This window comes from Canis lupus, chromosome 6 (assembly GCF_003254725.2).
Source record: "Canis lupus dingo isolate Sandy chromosome 6, ASM325472v2, whole genome shotgun sequence".
In the NCBI taxonomy this organism is placed as follows: domain Eukaryota; kingdom Metazoa; phylum Chordata; class Mammalia; order Carnivora; family Canidae; genus Canis; species Canis lupus.
The window spans coordinates 66,728,411-66,744,633 of record NC_064248.1 but is presented as its reverse complement, the minus strand read 5'-3'; positions in this window follow the sequence as shown (position 1 = coordinate 66,744,633).

Below are 16,223 nucleotides of genomic sequence, written 5' to 3'. Positions count from 1 at the left end.
GCACCACTCCTCCATTAAAAAAAAAAGTGATTACACTTTACTGTTTTCAGGTAAACCTATAGTGTAAGTTATTTTAGCAAAGATTTGATGAAATAAGTTTTCACTAGAAAGAATAGGCAGCGGGCAATGGGCATTCAGGCTGAATGAATATTAAAACAAGTAACTGATCATTTTATCTTGCTTGCTCTTCCCTGTATATACACATCATTTAAGAAGATTTCAGATTGGATAATGTTAGTACAGTAACAATAATTAAAATAATATACTGCACACTGACAATGCAAGGCACCATACCTACATTAATCTTACTTAATTCTCATAATCTTGTGAGTATAGATATTTTTTATCCCTGCTTCACAGTTGAGTTTGATCATGTTATTTGGCCCCAAGTCTCACTGCTATAAGTTTTTTTAAATCAGAAATTAACCTCCCCCCCCCCCCAAAAAAAAAGAAATTAAACCCGGGTCGTTCCCATTCGTTAGTTGGAGCTTTTAGCTATAGGCTGTCCTACTCTTTGCTCACTATCTTCCCAACTCCCAGCTACCAAGTTATGACCTATCACCAGATTATGGTTGGTTGCTACCATAATCTGATACATATGTTCCATCTATCACATAGAAATTTTAGCAAAAACAGTTCTTATAGTTATTGCCATTTTTTTCTTGTAGATCTTGACTATCCAAAATTAAAGTTAAAAACTCAGTCTTTCATTTGTATTAGTTACATTTTAAAGCTTTTTTTTTTCTTTAAGATTATTTATTTATTCGTGAGAGACAAACAGAGAGAGGCAGAGACACAGGCAGAGGGAGAAGCAGGCTCCCTGTGGGAGCCCAACTGGGACTTGATCCCAGAACTCTGGGATCACACCCTGAGCTGAAGGCAGACGTTCAACCACTGAGCCACCCAGGCGTCCCTGTACTAGTTACATTTTAGGGGCTCAACAGCTGCATTTGGCTTAAAGCTACCTTACTGGAGAACAGAAATACATAATATCGCCATCATTGCAGACAATTCTATTGGACAGCATTGTTCTTGACTTTAACAAGTTACCTTAAAAATCAGACATAGTTTCTATAATATTGAACTAAAGAGCAATTTGAGCCATACATACTCTGATTATGGTCTAAATCCTTTGCAACTATGAAATGTGATTTGATACTACTTTCTTCCCACTCCTATTCTTTAGTTGCCACTTGTGAAAATTAATATCCTGAATCCTCAGAAAAACTCAGTCATTCTCATCAATCTATACTTAGGTCTACCATTTATTCTATTAATGGAAGCACCTTAATCTTAAAAACAACAACTACCTTGTAAATTTAATTAAATATTTATTCAATTCTGATTGGCCCATGTAGTTCAGTGTCAGTAGGTCCCCAGCAATTAGATAATGCAAATTAAATTCTTGGCTCTCTCTATACAACCTTAATGTGCTTGAGTCATTCATTCTTTTTTTTTTTTTTTTTTTTTTTTTTTAATCGAACTTGCACTGAGTGGCTACTTGTGACAGATAATGTGATAAGTTCATGGAATATATAAAAATATAGTCAGGTCATCCTAGATCTTGCAAGTGCTATTAAATATGCTTTCCACAGGAATAGGATTTTAATTGTCTTTGTATCCTACTATATCCCTAGCACCATTTTGCACACAGTACCTACCTCTAAGACATACTTTTAAATAAATGAGTAAATAATTTTCTTTCATTTGAACTCATCTTTTTCATATAATACATAGAGAAAAATATGGTGAAAGTAGCTGGCCAAAATTCTAATCCCATTCTGTTTGCCCACTCCCTGTAGACAAGGTTTTAATGTAATTTAATTTAAAGCAAAATTTTCTTACATAAAAACCTCAAATAAATCTCAAATGTATTACTTAGATACTGCTTTTCCTAATAGGTTTAAAATGTAAGCTAAATTATAAATTGAAACAGCAGGCCTAAAATTAGATATGAATTCCTTTGTGGTGCTGGTCATCACACTTCACATACCTGATTCCATGGAAGCATTATTGGAATTATGCCGAGGTGAACCCCAGATGTTCAAGAAACGCTCACTTTTCTAGGTAAAATTAAAATAGAAACCCCTCATTCTGGCAGTTGAAATGCTAACAGTTGGCATGAAGCCTCTTAGAGACTAATGAGAAAGGCGAGAGTGATAATACTACTTTGAGAGTCTATTTCATTATTCATCCTCTGGTCTCTGTGGAGGCTTTACAAACATTAACTAATGCTCAAAAACATCCCTGGGAAGTAGTTTATCATTGATGTCTTTGTCTTGTAACATGGAAACCAAGGTACAGGAAAAAATGAAATTATTTGGTCAAGTTCTTCTAAAACTATATCAACTGCAAAATGTAGAAACTATATTTTTATACATTCCAAACTCTTGACATAATCCTTATTATAGTAGTAGGTAGACAGAGAATAAAATAGTAGCAAATTATTTTTAGGTAAAAACAAAATAAAACAAAACACTAGGCTATTTTAAAGACCCTTTAAATCTAATCTGATACATCCAGATTTACTAAAGGGGAGAAAATATATTCACATATTTTAATTATGCTTCCTTTGGTTAAAATACAGCAATATGACCTAGAAATCCTATCTTCTGTGTAAGATCCCAGTGAATTTCTGGGATTGTCAAAAGAGCCGCCCAATTATTTATAAGACCCCGGCTTGCTCTCCAATTCACTGAGACACGTTTCACATGTTAACAAACAGTATTAAACTATAATTTTGATAATATCCTAAAACAATCCTATGCTATGGTTTAGAGGGTATTTACCTTTTTTGGATATTTAAGTTTGATTCTATTTATTAATTTCAATACCCCTGAAATGAACATCCTTGTATATAAATCTGTGTCCTAATCTCCAATTATTACGTAGTAGATCACTTGAATCAAATCCAAAGGGTATGATCAAAATGTAGGAAAATTTTGAACACTCTTGCTACATTGCTTTCTCTCCTAGAAAGTAGTATTAATTTACCCTCCCACTCATAGTACAGTAAGGGCTACTTTAAGGCAATTTCCCCCACCAGAGCATAAATGCTTTTGAAATAAATATATCATAAAGATAAACATTTATGTATTAATTGTATATTGCTTGAATATTTTTACTTATATTTAATGCTGCCTTTTAATTTAACTTGAGGAAACACTCGATTGGGCCTAAATTAAACAAAATAATTATATACTTCTCCAAAATAAATGAATTATTCTTGATCCAGTGTTAACAAAAGACATACAGATAATTATAACAATGAATTTATAGCATTTTATTTTGATTTATAAAATGTGTGTTACTGACATTTATAAGATGCCTTCAAATATAAAGATGACATTACTGGACCTTTTTGGGGATACATCATGGCAATAGGAGGAACACTCACTTGAGAGTCCAATGTATCTGCCTATGAGTTCTGGGTTTGTGATTTAATATGCTGTCAGATTTTAATCAGATAACTTAAACTTCCTGCACTTCCAAATATTTAGCTGGAAAAAGGAATGTTATAAGTGTAAGTGTGTTGTCATGAATGAATGGACAACATGAGAAGAGGTATATATGGCACATAGTAGCTGCACAAAGATACTAGGTTTTTTCTCTCCTCCTGGATTTAACTTCAATAAGGCTTTGAGCTCTTTTCCTGGGAAGGCAATGATCTTTGCATTGTGTCACTCAGGGTCTCTAACCATTCACTCTCCTAACGTGAAAAACAACATGTTTCTACTACAAACTGCCTACGTCTAGAGAGCTATCTAGATCCATGGAACCAGTTTCAGCTAGTTTCCAGATACAAGAATTACACTTTTACCTGATCCCCAAAAACATCATACAAGACCCACCAAAACTATCCAATGATAATCATTCCAGTGAATTTAAATCATGATTCTTCTTTTAGTCATCCTCTGACCTGGACTCCTTTTCTCATCTCTGTAGGACCACAGCCCCTTGTTGTATGACCCAGTAACAACACAAAAACCTGCTTTACTATTTATTATTAGTAGATATTTTTAAATTGACCATGTGACACCCATTTAGCCCTAAACAAAAACAAACCTCTACCTGTCATTTATTTCCTTTTGTAGATATTCTGTGGTTTCTTTTACATCTTGAGATAGGACTATGTATTTTAATAATCTGAAATTGCCTATTAACTAAGACTATACCACAGGACTGTTAGATGTACCACAATATTTATTCTCTCCTTTCAGAGTAATAGAATTTGTAGCTTGCCACATGGCACTCAGAAAAAAGCGCTTCCTTTGTAGCCTTAGGGAAGGAAAGAGCTTGTATTGACTCTCCCAGGGTCTCTGGCTGGGTATGAAAATTAAACTGACAAAGATTAATAGGAAAAAAAAAACACATACATTTTATTAAATTCTTACATGTACATGGGAGCCTTCACAAGACAGTGAAGACCTAAAGAAGTGACCAGAACAGGAAGCTTTTATACCTTTTAGCCAAAGAAAAAATAAATTTGCAAAGGATTGTTGGGAGAAAGGGATTTGGTCTGGAGGTAGTAAATGGTTAAGAAGTAATAAGGAAGATAAAAGTTAGTTAACAAGGTCTGTTTCTACAGATTTCCTAAGCCTAAATTTCCTGTCTTTAGTGATAAGACTGTCTTCCCTCCTTCTGCAACAGAGAGGGCATATTTCACATGGGAGTTTTATGACTTTGCTTCAGGGAAGAAAAGCTGGGGAGCCTGGGGGGCCAGAGTGATCATCCTTCTTCAGTCTTTAAGGACAAATTCTTCTAGTTTAACATATTTAATACATCAATATGCCACAGTTCAGGGTAGTGGTTCTGAACTCCATCACCAGGTATAGTCATTTGACTGAGTACTACCATTCAAGAGGCTCTAAACAGAGTCATGAGGCAGCTTCTGGAAGATTGCTTAAGGATTCTGCTCATGCTGCTCTTTTCTGTCTGTTATCCATTTTCTCTTTCTTTTTCTTTCTATCTGGAAAGGGAAGATGATTGTTGGTGCTGGATAATCATTTTAGACTATGTTGTGGAAGCTACATATGGAGGATGTTGGGCAAACCATAAGATAGAAGAAATGCGTCTGACACTGTGATGATCCCTATTGGCCCTAGACCAATGAACTGTAGGGAATGATTACAGAGAAATGTGCTTTATTTAAGATACTTTGGTTTGGGATTATCTGAAACTAACAACTGATTCTAATACAACAAATATAATTGTTAAATGTATTTTAAATTCATTCTACATGTAATCAGTTCATTACTATAAAAAACAGTACTTTTTTTTTTTAAGATTTTTATTTATTTGGGAGTGAGAGAGAGCGAGCAAGAGAACAAGCACACAGGGAGAGGGAGAAGCAGATTCCCAGCTGAGCAGAGAGCCTGACATGTGTCTCTATCCCAAGACCCCAGGATCATGACCTGAGTTGAAGATAGATGCTTAACCAACTGAGCCACCCAGGTGCCCCAAAACACAGTGCTTAAATTGCATTTCATAACCATTGTTGATGGTTAGAAGCGCCATGGCTTGTCTTAGCAGCTGAAACATATTAGCTCTAAATACTGGGCAAACAATACCTTCTTAATTGCGTAAGATTCTGCTCACCAAAAATTCTCTCACAATTGTATTATCAGTTACTTCTCACACATTTTCCCCCAATATATATGGAATTCTTTGTGTGTATACCCAATGGGAGATACTGAATGGAAGAATTTGGCTCAGTATTTATATTCCATCTTATAGCCTTCAGAGAACTTTGCGATCATTATTTACTTAACATACACAATAACCATATAAAGTAGGTAAGTGTTCTTATCCCACAGCTGATTAAATTGAGAGGTTCAATGTCTTGCCTGAGGCCACACAGTAAATAGAAATAACAAAATAGAGATTAGGATTTAAAGGTTTCTGACCCTCTGTTTTGCAGTTTGCTTTGTTCTATTAAAAAAGCAACTGCCTTCCACTCTGGATGAAGTTTAATTCTTATGGAGGTAAAAATTATTCCTGAATATGAATTTTTTAATATATTTTAGGCTTTTGAATTATCAATGTGGCTTTTCCTCTGTTTTATGGATCCCATATTATATTCATATGTGGTTTAAACCTTCCAATATTAACTGATACACATAATCCAAAATGAATAATTCATTCAATAGAAGTATTATAGATAATTAATAATGCCATAAAATAGCTCATGATAAGTCTAAAAACAGTCAATAAGCCAAGGTCCCTACCTTCAACAATTTCTGTCATTAATTCACACTTTATGTCAAGATGCATATATATTAATAAAATATGTATACTTCCATATACATTTAATGCCATCTTACAAAAATAATGAATTTATTCAACCTCAGAAATTTCAGATAATCTTTAAAACCTTATTCAACTTAATCAATATGCTATGTTTATTCTCCTTTATATACCAAAGGCACTTTCAAGTCTGAGTTCACATAGTTAGGAGGTCAATTTCATATTGCAAGGACATTAGAATCAACCATAACTATGTGAGTTATATTGAGAAAAAAAACACAATAAAATATTTCTTTACTAAGTATAGGTCTAAGGTTTTAGGCATGACACTTTGAGGGTTAAATGTTTGATTTAAGCAAGAGATTATTTAAGCACAGCAAATATCTTTGACTCAAAGAGTGTTTTATATGACTATATATAAACCCTAAACTTGTGTTCCTTGAAATTTGATATTTTCTTTGTGTGGGAAGAATTAATTCACTTTGGCTCTAAGCTATAAAAGAGCGAATGTCACAGGAGAAAAGGCTTGAATTCTCATAATCCCTAAGAGGAGTTATGGTAGCAGATATTGGATAAGATACATTTCTAAAGGCCCAATACCATTTAGCAAGAGAAAGTAGTATAGACTAATGAATTTTGAGGCCCCTTATGCAATTAATGGTTTCAAGTGTTGTCTTCTGTAGTCTTTCTTATCGGTTATACTAGCTTTGTTAAAATTATTTATTTGCTTTGTATTTAAACAGATTATCTTTTTAACACTATAGCTTCCACGATTCAGTACAAGCACAGAATCTTACTATTTTAAGGAATCATTAGAGTATAATAGCTGCAATTTATTTTATGGAATGGAAACCTCATGAATATCAGGAGTCATCTAATAACGTGAGAGTCAGGTTGCATTCTAAAGTGTTTGTGTTAGAAGCCAAGAAGTTCAAAGACAGAAATGTTTTAGTTCTTTTTTAACCTCAAATATATGCCTTGTCTTTTATGATAAATATAATTAATAGATGTTTTGTATTTATTTTTCTTTAATGATAAATACACCTAACATATTTTTCTAGTGTGTGTGTGTGTATATATATATATATATAATTAAAAGGCCAGGCAATTTTCCCAGACATTTAAAATGTATTTTTCTTACATTAAAATACTTGTTATTTTACCCCTCTGAGGTCAGTAAGTACCACAGTCTCATTCTGGTATTACTGATAAGAAGATGGAGGCAGACAGGGCTCAGATGACATATCCATTACAGTAGAGAAAACTAATGACAGCTCTGGGATCAGAACTCAGAAGCCCCTGGCTCGCCAATTTACAGCTTGAGTATTCATTTAAAATAAAAATATCATCAGTGATCTGACTGTAAAACTCAACAATGCCTCTCATCGTAATATCTGAATTCTCTCTTTAATTAAAAAAAATTAAAAAAAGAGCAGTAATTGAAAAACATCTGCATGTCTTATTTTCATGAAGTCCCTAAAACTGAGAACTAGTCTGGTATACTTGTTAATCCTAAATGGAAAAGTTCCCAAGCAGTAAGTGCCTCAAATAGCTAACTCAGATGATACATGGCATATAGCTGTGAATATTTCAAGGAAGCCTGAGACCTAAACTGGACTTGAGAAAAACTCTCATCCCATCTGGTTATAGACTTTTTATGTGGACTTTTTCTTTACGTTTTCTTCCATGGAGATGTGTGTGCTAGAAAGAGAGAGGAGTGAGGTGGAGAGGAAGAAACAAAGGAAGAGAAAGAAAAAAAAAAAGAAAGAGAGAGAAAGAGAAAGGAAGGAAGAAGGGAAGGTGAGAGGAAAGAAACCAACGAACCAAAAGAAACTGGGCTTTTACTTTTAAATGGAAGTGTAATAAATGGTGCATTTTTAGAAAGAAACACAACACCCTGAATGCCTAGAATGAGTTAATTAAACTATGTAAAGATAGCCATTTATTCTCTTTATGAGCATAGTTCTCTTCCCTTTAATTAAATATATGTTGATTCATAATACTTCAAAATGCAGAGGTTAGCTTGTGCAACATTCCAATGTTCTCAAATTTCAGTTCTTAAAACTAAATTTGCCTATAGCTGAATGAAATGAGATAGAAAAATTCTCCCCAATCAGAGAAAATTGTAGATGAGGTTACAGGGATAATTTCAGCCCAATAATTTGAAGGAATCTATCCCCATTTCCATACACACACAAAAAAGATTGAGTGGTCTTCTCTTCCTTTAAATTACAGCTTACTGTACAAGGATATATTCTTTATTTATAGTGTGTCTTCAAGATGGGGACAATTTAACTCAAGTCAAATGTACAGAAGAATGGTATTTGGAAGTGAGGATAGGACAAGACTGGTCTGGTGAGGTGTGGGACAGGCAAGGAGAGGAAGTACCTACCTATCAATAATAATCTTTAATCTTGACTATGCCTTCACCCATAATTTTAGTTTTTTAAAGATTTTATTTACTTGAGAGAGAGCACAGACTCGCAAGAACAGGGGCAGGGGCAGAGAGAGGGACAAGCCGACTCCAGGCTGAATGTACGGAGTGTAGAGCCAAGGGGTGGCTCGATCCCACGACCCTGAGATCATGACATGAGCTGAAATTGAGTCAGACACTTAACTGAGCCACCTAGGCGTCCTCACAATTTTAGTTTTCTTTCTTTTTTTTTTTTTTTTTAAGATTTTATTTATTTATTCAGAGAGAGAGAGAGAGGCAGAGACACAGGCAGAGGGAGAAGGAAGCCCGATGTGGGACTTGATTCAGGATCTCCAGGATCCCTCCCTGGGCTGCAGGCGGCGCTAAACCACTGCGCCACCGGGGCTGCCCACAATTTTAGTTTTTAAAGCAAAAAAGGATGAGAATGGAAAAAGAACATAAAGGAAAATAAACTAAGAAGGTGGGTAAAATGGACACCAAGGGTAACGCTACAAATTGATTTGCAAATTCTCAAGTGTAGCCACTCCCTTATCAACTCTCCCAATCACTGCCTCTACATTAAGTACTCTAAGTGCACTGGAGGGTCCTTAAACAACCTTTGCGATTGAACAGCATTCAGCAGGTGAACCAAAGTAAAAAAAATAAAAAAATAAAAAATAAAAAATAAAAAATCCTTTTGCAAAAGTAAATCATTATAACCCATCCTGTATGAGTCTCTAGAATAAGGTTATAGCAAAGTTCTGTGTGTGTATGTGTGCACGCATGTGGGTGTGCAGAATACATTGTTCCCTAAATTGCCAATTTACTACAAAGAAGGAAGGACAATATCCAGGATATAGAAATGTGGCTTGTGTATTTTAGACTTCAGTTCCGCCATAAATTTCACCTTTTATTACTAAGATTTTAGTACTGAAATTCATTTCTGCAATATTTGGAGTGTTGCTCACAGCAGCATTGTCTATTGGGGGTTGTCAGTGTCCCACCCTGCCTTAAGAATGTTTCTCTAGAGAGATTTTCTTGGGCGATCAACACAGAAGAAAAATTCAAAGGAAGTATTATTCATCAGACGTCCATTCTATGCACAGTGTTAGACTCATTATGTAAAATATTCATAATGTTATTTAAGATATTCAGAATAAAAAAAGTAGATCCAAATTAAAATGTACATTTTGAGTATGTGCCTCATATAGACTCAGTGTTTTCCAGTCAAAAAGTAAGGTGAAATTGTGCTATAATTTTTATTATATAATGTGAAATGCCAAGCCAATTATTTATTTTGTGGCCCAAAAAAGTGAGAGAGAGACATATTTTATTTTAAACTTTTTTTACATTACCATTTTTACTGATCTTTTTTCCATTTTTCATATCGGGCAATTAAATGCATGTTCTGTCTTCTGGCAAGGTGAATAAAAATTAAATATTCATTTAAATAATCTGCATGCTTATGTTCAACAATCCACATCTAAAATATTATTAATGTGTTAAATTATTAAACATAAATCACAAGACTAAAACTTTCAGCTTGTAAAAGTCACCAAGGTAAGTCATGGCAGTCTCAGTGTCATTTAGTTTTCTGTTATATAAATTGAATTTTTAAAAAGGCATGTAGAGTTCATTTACATAAAAATAGCTATACAAGAGTAATTATTTCATTATGCAAATACAAAACAACATACTCTATTAATTTATCACAATAAAAACAATTTTGTAGTAATACTAAGTCTTTACATTTCAGTTTTTTCTTAATAAGTCTTATTTTTCTTGAAGGGTAAATACCCAGACATTAAACATTTTTTGTTGTTGTGAAAATAGCTCATGCACACACGTGTGCTTCTTCACACAGAGTAACACAAATGTGTCGACAATAATAAGAATAAAAGAAGCCACACAAGGAATCTGCTCATGGATATATTCCCCTTAAAAAATGCAAGTAACACGATGCTACATTAATCTAGACTTTCTAAATACTGATTTTCACCTATTTTAGTATAAGCCCTGGAGATATTCATCAAAAGCATGTTTCCAATAATTATAACATTTACGAGGAATTAAAAGATTCATTGAATAATAAAAATGTACCCTAAGACTTCATTTGTGAATCTGTTCACTTGTAGCCAAAGCCTGTGCCCTGGCATGCAAGCATGATATTTTCTGTGATGTCTAGCACAAACTATGGCACTTTAATAAATGATCACATTTGAAAATGTAAATGCACTTCTCTCAAGGAAAAGATCAAACAGACCTCTTGTTTAATTCATGTTATGAATATACTTTTCAGTTCAAATACTCTTTCAAGATGTTTTCCTGGTGAAATTCATATATCACATATATATATAAACATACAGCGAGTGAGTGTGAAAAACCATGTTGGAGAAGTTTTACACTTTGCGAGTCCTTTAATGAGAGTCTGAGAACACATCAGGAAGACCCATAAGCCTGTGTAAAGTGAGACTTATTTTAATGAAAACCTCTCTCGCACACCTCATTTGTAGAATTATACTGAGCGGCTTACAGTCCTCATCTGTCACTTGGAGTTTAAGCTTATTGAAATGCATTCTGCACCACAAAATGCCCCGTTTCCTTTCTCCCAGCTTCACCACTACTGAGTTTTTGTTCTCAAGGCCATTGATTGGTTCTGACAAGAAAGTAAAGCCCGACAAACCATCAGCTACGTGAAGGACTGATTGCCAAGGCCCTTAAACGTCTCCTATCTGGATGGATTTGTGAAATGATAGTTGTTCTGAAGAATTCCTTCAGGCACGTAACATTTTTTCCAAGTTAAAATTTATCTCCTTATTTAGATGACCAATAGCCCCTCTCTGACTCGAATTTTGTTGATTAATTGGTCTGGAAAAAACAGTAGTAAAGCATATGTATTTTCCTAAGCGTAAATTCACCAGAACAAACCACTCAAAGTCAGTATAAAATACAATAAGCTGTAAAATGTGCTCTGGCTGAGAAAAAGGACGACAAAACTTTTGTAGATCAAATGTGAAAAATACAATTACTTATTTATAGCTTGTCGGGCATATTCCCACAACACGTTTTGTTTCTGTTTTCCACAACTTCAGGAACCTTTGAAACACTACCACCAAACCTACAATTTTCTTGCACCTTCGTTGTGTACAAGACTTATAACAAATTTTGTTGTTATTTTTAAAGTATCAAGAATTTCCAGAGAAATTCCAGAAGTGTTAAACACTGAGTTTGGACGATCAGTTGAATCTTTGTTGATTTATTCGATGGCACCGTAATCCATTATTTTTATAAACTGGATTACTTCTGGTATAAATTCATGTTTCTTATTAAAATGACCATGATTTCTATTGCCAAATACAGTATTTTAGTTTCAAATAAGTAAAAGCTTATGCAAATATAAATTAACATTAATAATATGTTTTGATTATCTTTGCTCTAGTTACTTATCAATGTCTCGGCCAAAAGTACATTTTGCATTATTTTTCTGATTTTGTCAGCTACCAAAGGATACTTCTTGATGGTTGTTTCCACTTCCTCCCTGCAGTCTGCACTTAACGCAGACCCTCCCACCCATCTGGACCCTCAAAATGTCTTTGGGCATATTTGCACTTTATTTTCTTTCTACAGCACCCCCAAATTAAAAACTGAATGATCTGAAGTTAGCACATCTGAACTACTGAAAAATCTACTTTCTCTCTGCAAGGAAAATGAACAGATAGCTTTTCTTGGTATAATAGCTTTTCTTGGTATAATTAAAATAGTAGAAAAATCTACTTTCTCTCTGCAAGGAAAATGAACAGATAGCTTTTCTTGGTTTTCTAGGTACTAGAAAACATTTCAAGAAATAACCACAAAATCCAATTTCTCTCATAAGCTCTCTTGGAAAAGTTTGACTTGCCCATCGTATTAGGCATTCTGAAGACCATCTTATATTAGGGCTATCAGGGGAGTACTGTATTTTTAAAACACTTTACATATGTACTGATGTGTGCAAGTTTCTTTAAGGCTTGTTAGTATACAGTTTAATACTATTTAGTGTAAAAATAATAGATTATCTTTATTTTGGAGGATTTAAAATGCCAAATACAACAGAAAAAAAAAAAAAAAAACAATTCCTGCATTTCAAATCACTTACCTGGTATTATGGAATTCTAGAAGTTAAAAATTTACCTATGTGAAAAGATTGTCTTCGAGAATTCATAAAATAAAACTCAAGTGAGAGATTTCTGATTTTAAGAATATGATCATAAATGATTGATAGGAAGTACACACCTAGCTTTCTATCAATGGTTGTGATATGGTGATTTACAATAATATTTTAGTCCTCATTCCAGGTCCTTGAATAAAGCTCCTAAACCCTTTGCAATTTCCTAAGAGATAAGAGCAATAAAGGTGTCTTTTGTTATTCATAACAAGCCCCTTTCAACCATACCTGAGTTTATATTAATGAGGTGACTTTTGGAAAACCCCTAAGGGTGGGGACTGGTTGTCAGGTGATTAGAGAGTTGGGACTTTGAGTCTAACCCACCCTCTCACCTCCAGGGAGGAGAGAGGAACTGGTGATTGACTTAATCACCAATGACTAATGAGTTACTCAATATGTTTTTTTTTAATGAAGCCTCCATAAAAAAAACAAACAAACCCAGGACAGGACTCCCAGAGCTTCCAGGTTGGTGAATTTGTGGAGGTGCTAAGAGAGTGACACATCCTGGAGGGCACATACCTGCCCTTGGCATCTCTTCCATCCGGCTGTTCCTGATGGAATTATCCTTTTATAATAGTCCCAAAATGTAGTAAGTAAACTATTTTCCTGAGTTCTATGAGCAGCTCTAGCAAAGTAATTGAATTTGAAGAGTGTTTCAGGAACCTCTGATTTATAGTCAGTGGGTCAGAGGCACAGGTAATAACCTGGACTTGAAACTGGCATCTGAAGTGGTGGGTGGAGATAGTTTTGTGGGACTGAGCCCTTAACACCGGGGATCAATGCGAACTCCGGTTGGATAATGTCAGAACTGAATTGAGTTGTAGGACACCCAAATGAAGTGGAACTGCCTGGTGTAGGAAAACTCCACATTATCTGGTCCCAGGCATGTCAGAGGGAAATATTGAGATTAGAGAAGACACCCAGGAGAATTATGGAAATCGTAGACCTCGCATAAAACTTGTAAGGCTTAAAAACAAAAAACAAAAAACAAAAAACAAATAAAACTTGTAAGGCTTATATATTCTATTTAGATATCATACCTCTACTGCATACATAGTGGTGGCTCTGAATCATATATTCATTAATCCCTTATGCAAAACCTAGCTTTTGCATGTTCTGATATATTTTGGATATTAAAAATTCACGATTGCTGCAACACTATATGAAGATAAACACAACCAAATGTTTTGATTATGCCAATAAATTATATAAATTGTATAGGTTTTTAAGAGGAAATTATCTTCATATGCAACTTTTCAAATACAATAATAAATTGAAAAATTGTAAAATTAATGCTTTAATTGCAAATTATGTAAAATAACTATTTTGCAATATCTATATATACAAATATGTATAAAACCCGAAGCATCCATCTTGCTAGTTTCGGTTCACATGTTAAAAGTGAAGCTGACCATTAGCATATTGGTTTAGTATTTGGTCTGATTGATTGATTCATTCCTTTATATATGTTAAGTAAATCTTCCCAGGGATCAGAGTAACACTTTCCCCCCTGTTATTTACTACTATAGCACTCTCCTTTTTCAGACTGTCTCTCAGTCTCTTGCTGAAAGTCCCCAGGAGATGGCTTCCAAACAACTTCTTGCAACCAATGGCTATGTTTTTCCATTCCTATACCATTTCCATTCCTATATATAAATATATATATATATAAAAAAAAAAAAATATATATATATATATATATATATATATATATATATATATACTCCAGGGGTTGTAGTTCTTTTGTTCCATCAATGAGCAATGAACTGAAATAGTAAAGATAAAGAACAAAAACAACTTGATTATCTAGATCACCAACGTATAATAACAGGATGTTCTTTACAAAATATACCCAGAATTCACTTCTCCCTACCTCTGCTGCTGTTAACTCCAGGAAGGATCATCACCATCTTTTGCCCCAGAGTTACTACCAAAACTCTCTCACTAGCTTTCCTCATCCCTGCTCACACTGATGCAGCCACACTGGCCTCCTTATATTTTTTCCAAAACCCCCTGTATGGTCTGGCTTTCAGGCATTTGCACTGGTGTTCCAGCTTCCTGGAATCCTCTTCATCCATAATTTCTTGAATAACTCTTGTTCCTCTTTCAGGTCTTTGTTCATACAATATCTTATTTATGAACAGAATATTTAAAATAGCAGTCTTGCTTATTTTTAATCTTTTCTTCCATACATCACCCTCTAACATCGTAAATAATCTGTATTCATTTATTTTGTCTATGATTAAGTGCTTATCTCATCCCCTAGAATAAAGTTGCCTAAACCACATATTCCCATTTCACTTTGTAGTTCCTTTGCCATTATATTTGTAACATGATTGTTTGATGGAATTTAGCTTATTCAATAAAATATCACTGCAAGGGCAGGATGATGAATTTTTTGGTAAACCCATGCAAATAATCAGGACTTACTAAGTTGTTAATAGTCACAGTATCTTAAGATAAATTCATTCTTTCATTGTTAAATGAGTTCATTGTTAGGTGCATGTTAAGTGTTATGTCAGACTTAGCATTATTTCAGTTTTAGTATTAAAAATCAAGGCTGGGCAGCCCGGGTGGCTCTGCGGTTTAGTACCTGCTGGCACCCCAGGGCCTGGTCCTGGAGACCCGAGATGGAGTCCCACGTTGGGCTCCCTGCATGGAGTCTGCTTCTCCCTCTTCTGTGTCTCTGCACCTATCTCTCTCTGTCTCTGTCTCTGTGTCTCTCACGAATAAACAAACAAAATCTTAAAAAAAAATCAAGGCTTAAAGATGGAAAGCACCTTTCAGTAAATAGACACATGGAGATTAAGATTTTGAATAAATATTTCTTCTTTGTATCTGGAATGATTATTTGTTTGTGAGGTTTCTTTTCCCCTCTTGATACCAAACATGTGGTGTCTTTTTGAATATCACTTCTCCAACTCCAATTCTCTGATACAATCTAAGTATCTCATAATTCATTTCGATTCTAACACTGACTACTTGGAATTAGTTTAGGGCTTCCAAGACCACCTTCACTTTTGAGGCCAATCACAAGTATCAGGTCACCTGTACTTCTGACTGGCCAGCTATAAGTTGAGGTTCCCACTACCCCCTTAGAAAACTTCCTGGAATGGTTCATAGAACTCAAGAAGACACTTACTTTGTTTATCAGTTGATCATAAAGGATTCAAAAGAATAGACAAACTGAAGATTTACCAAGGGCAAAGTCCAGAAATATCCCCAGAGCAGGATCTTCTGTTTCCATGAAATTCAGATATGCCATCCTACCAGCACATGGAAGTTAGCCAATTTGGAAGCACCTCGAACCCCATCATTTAAAGATTTTTATGGAGGTTCCATTATAGACCTAATTGATTA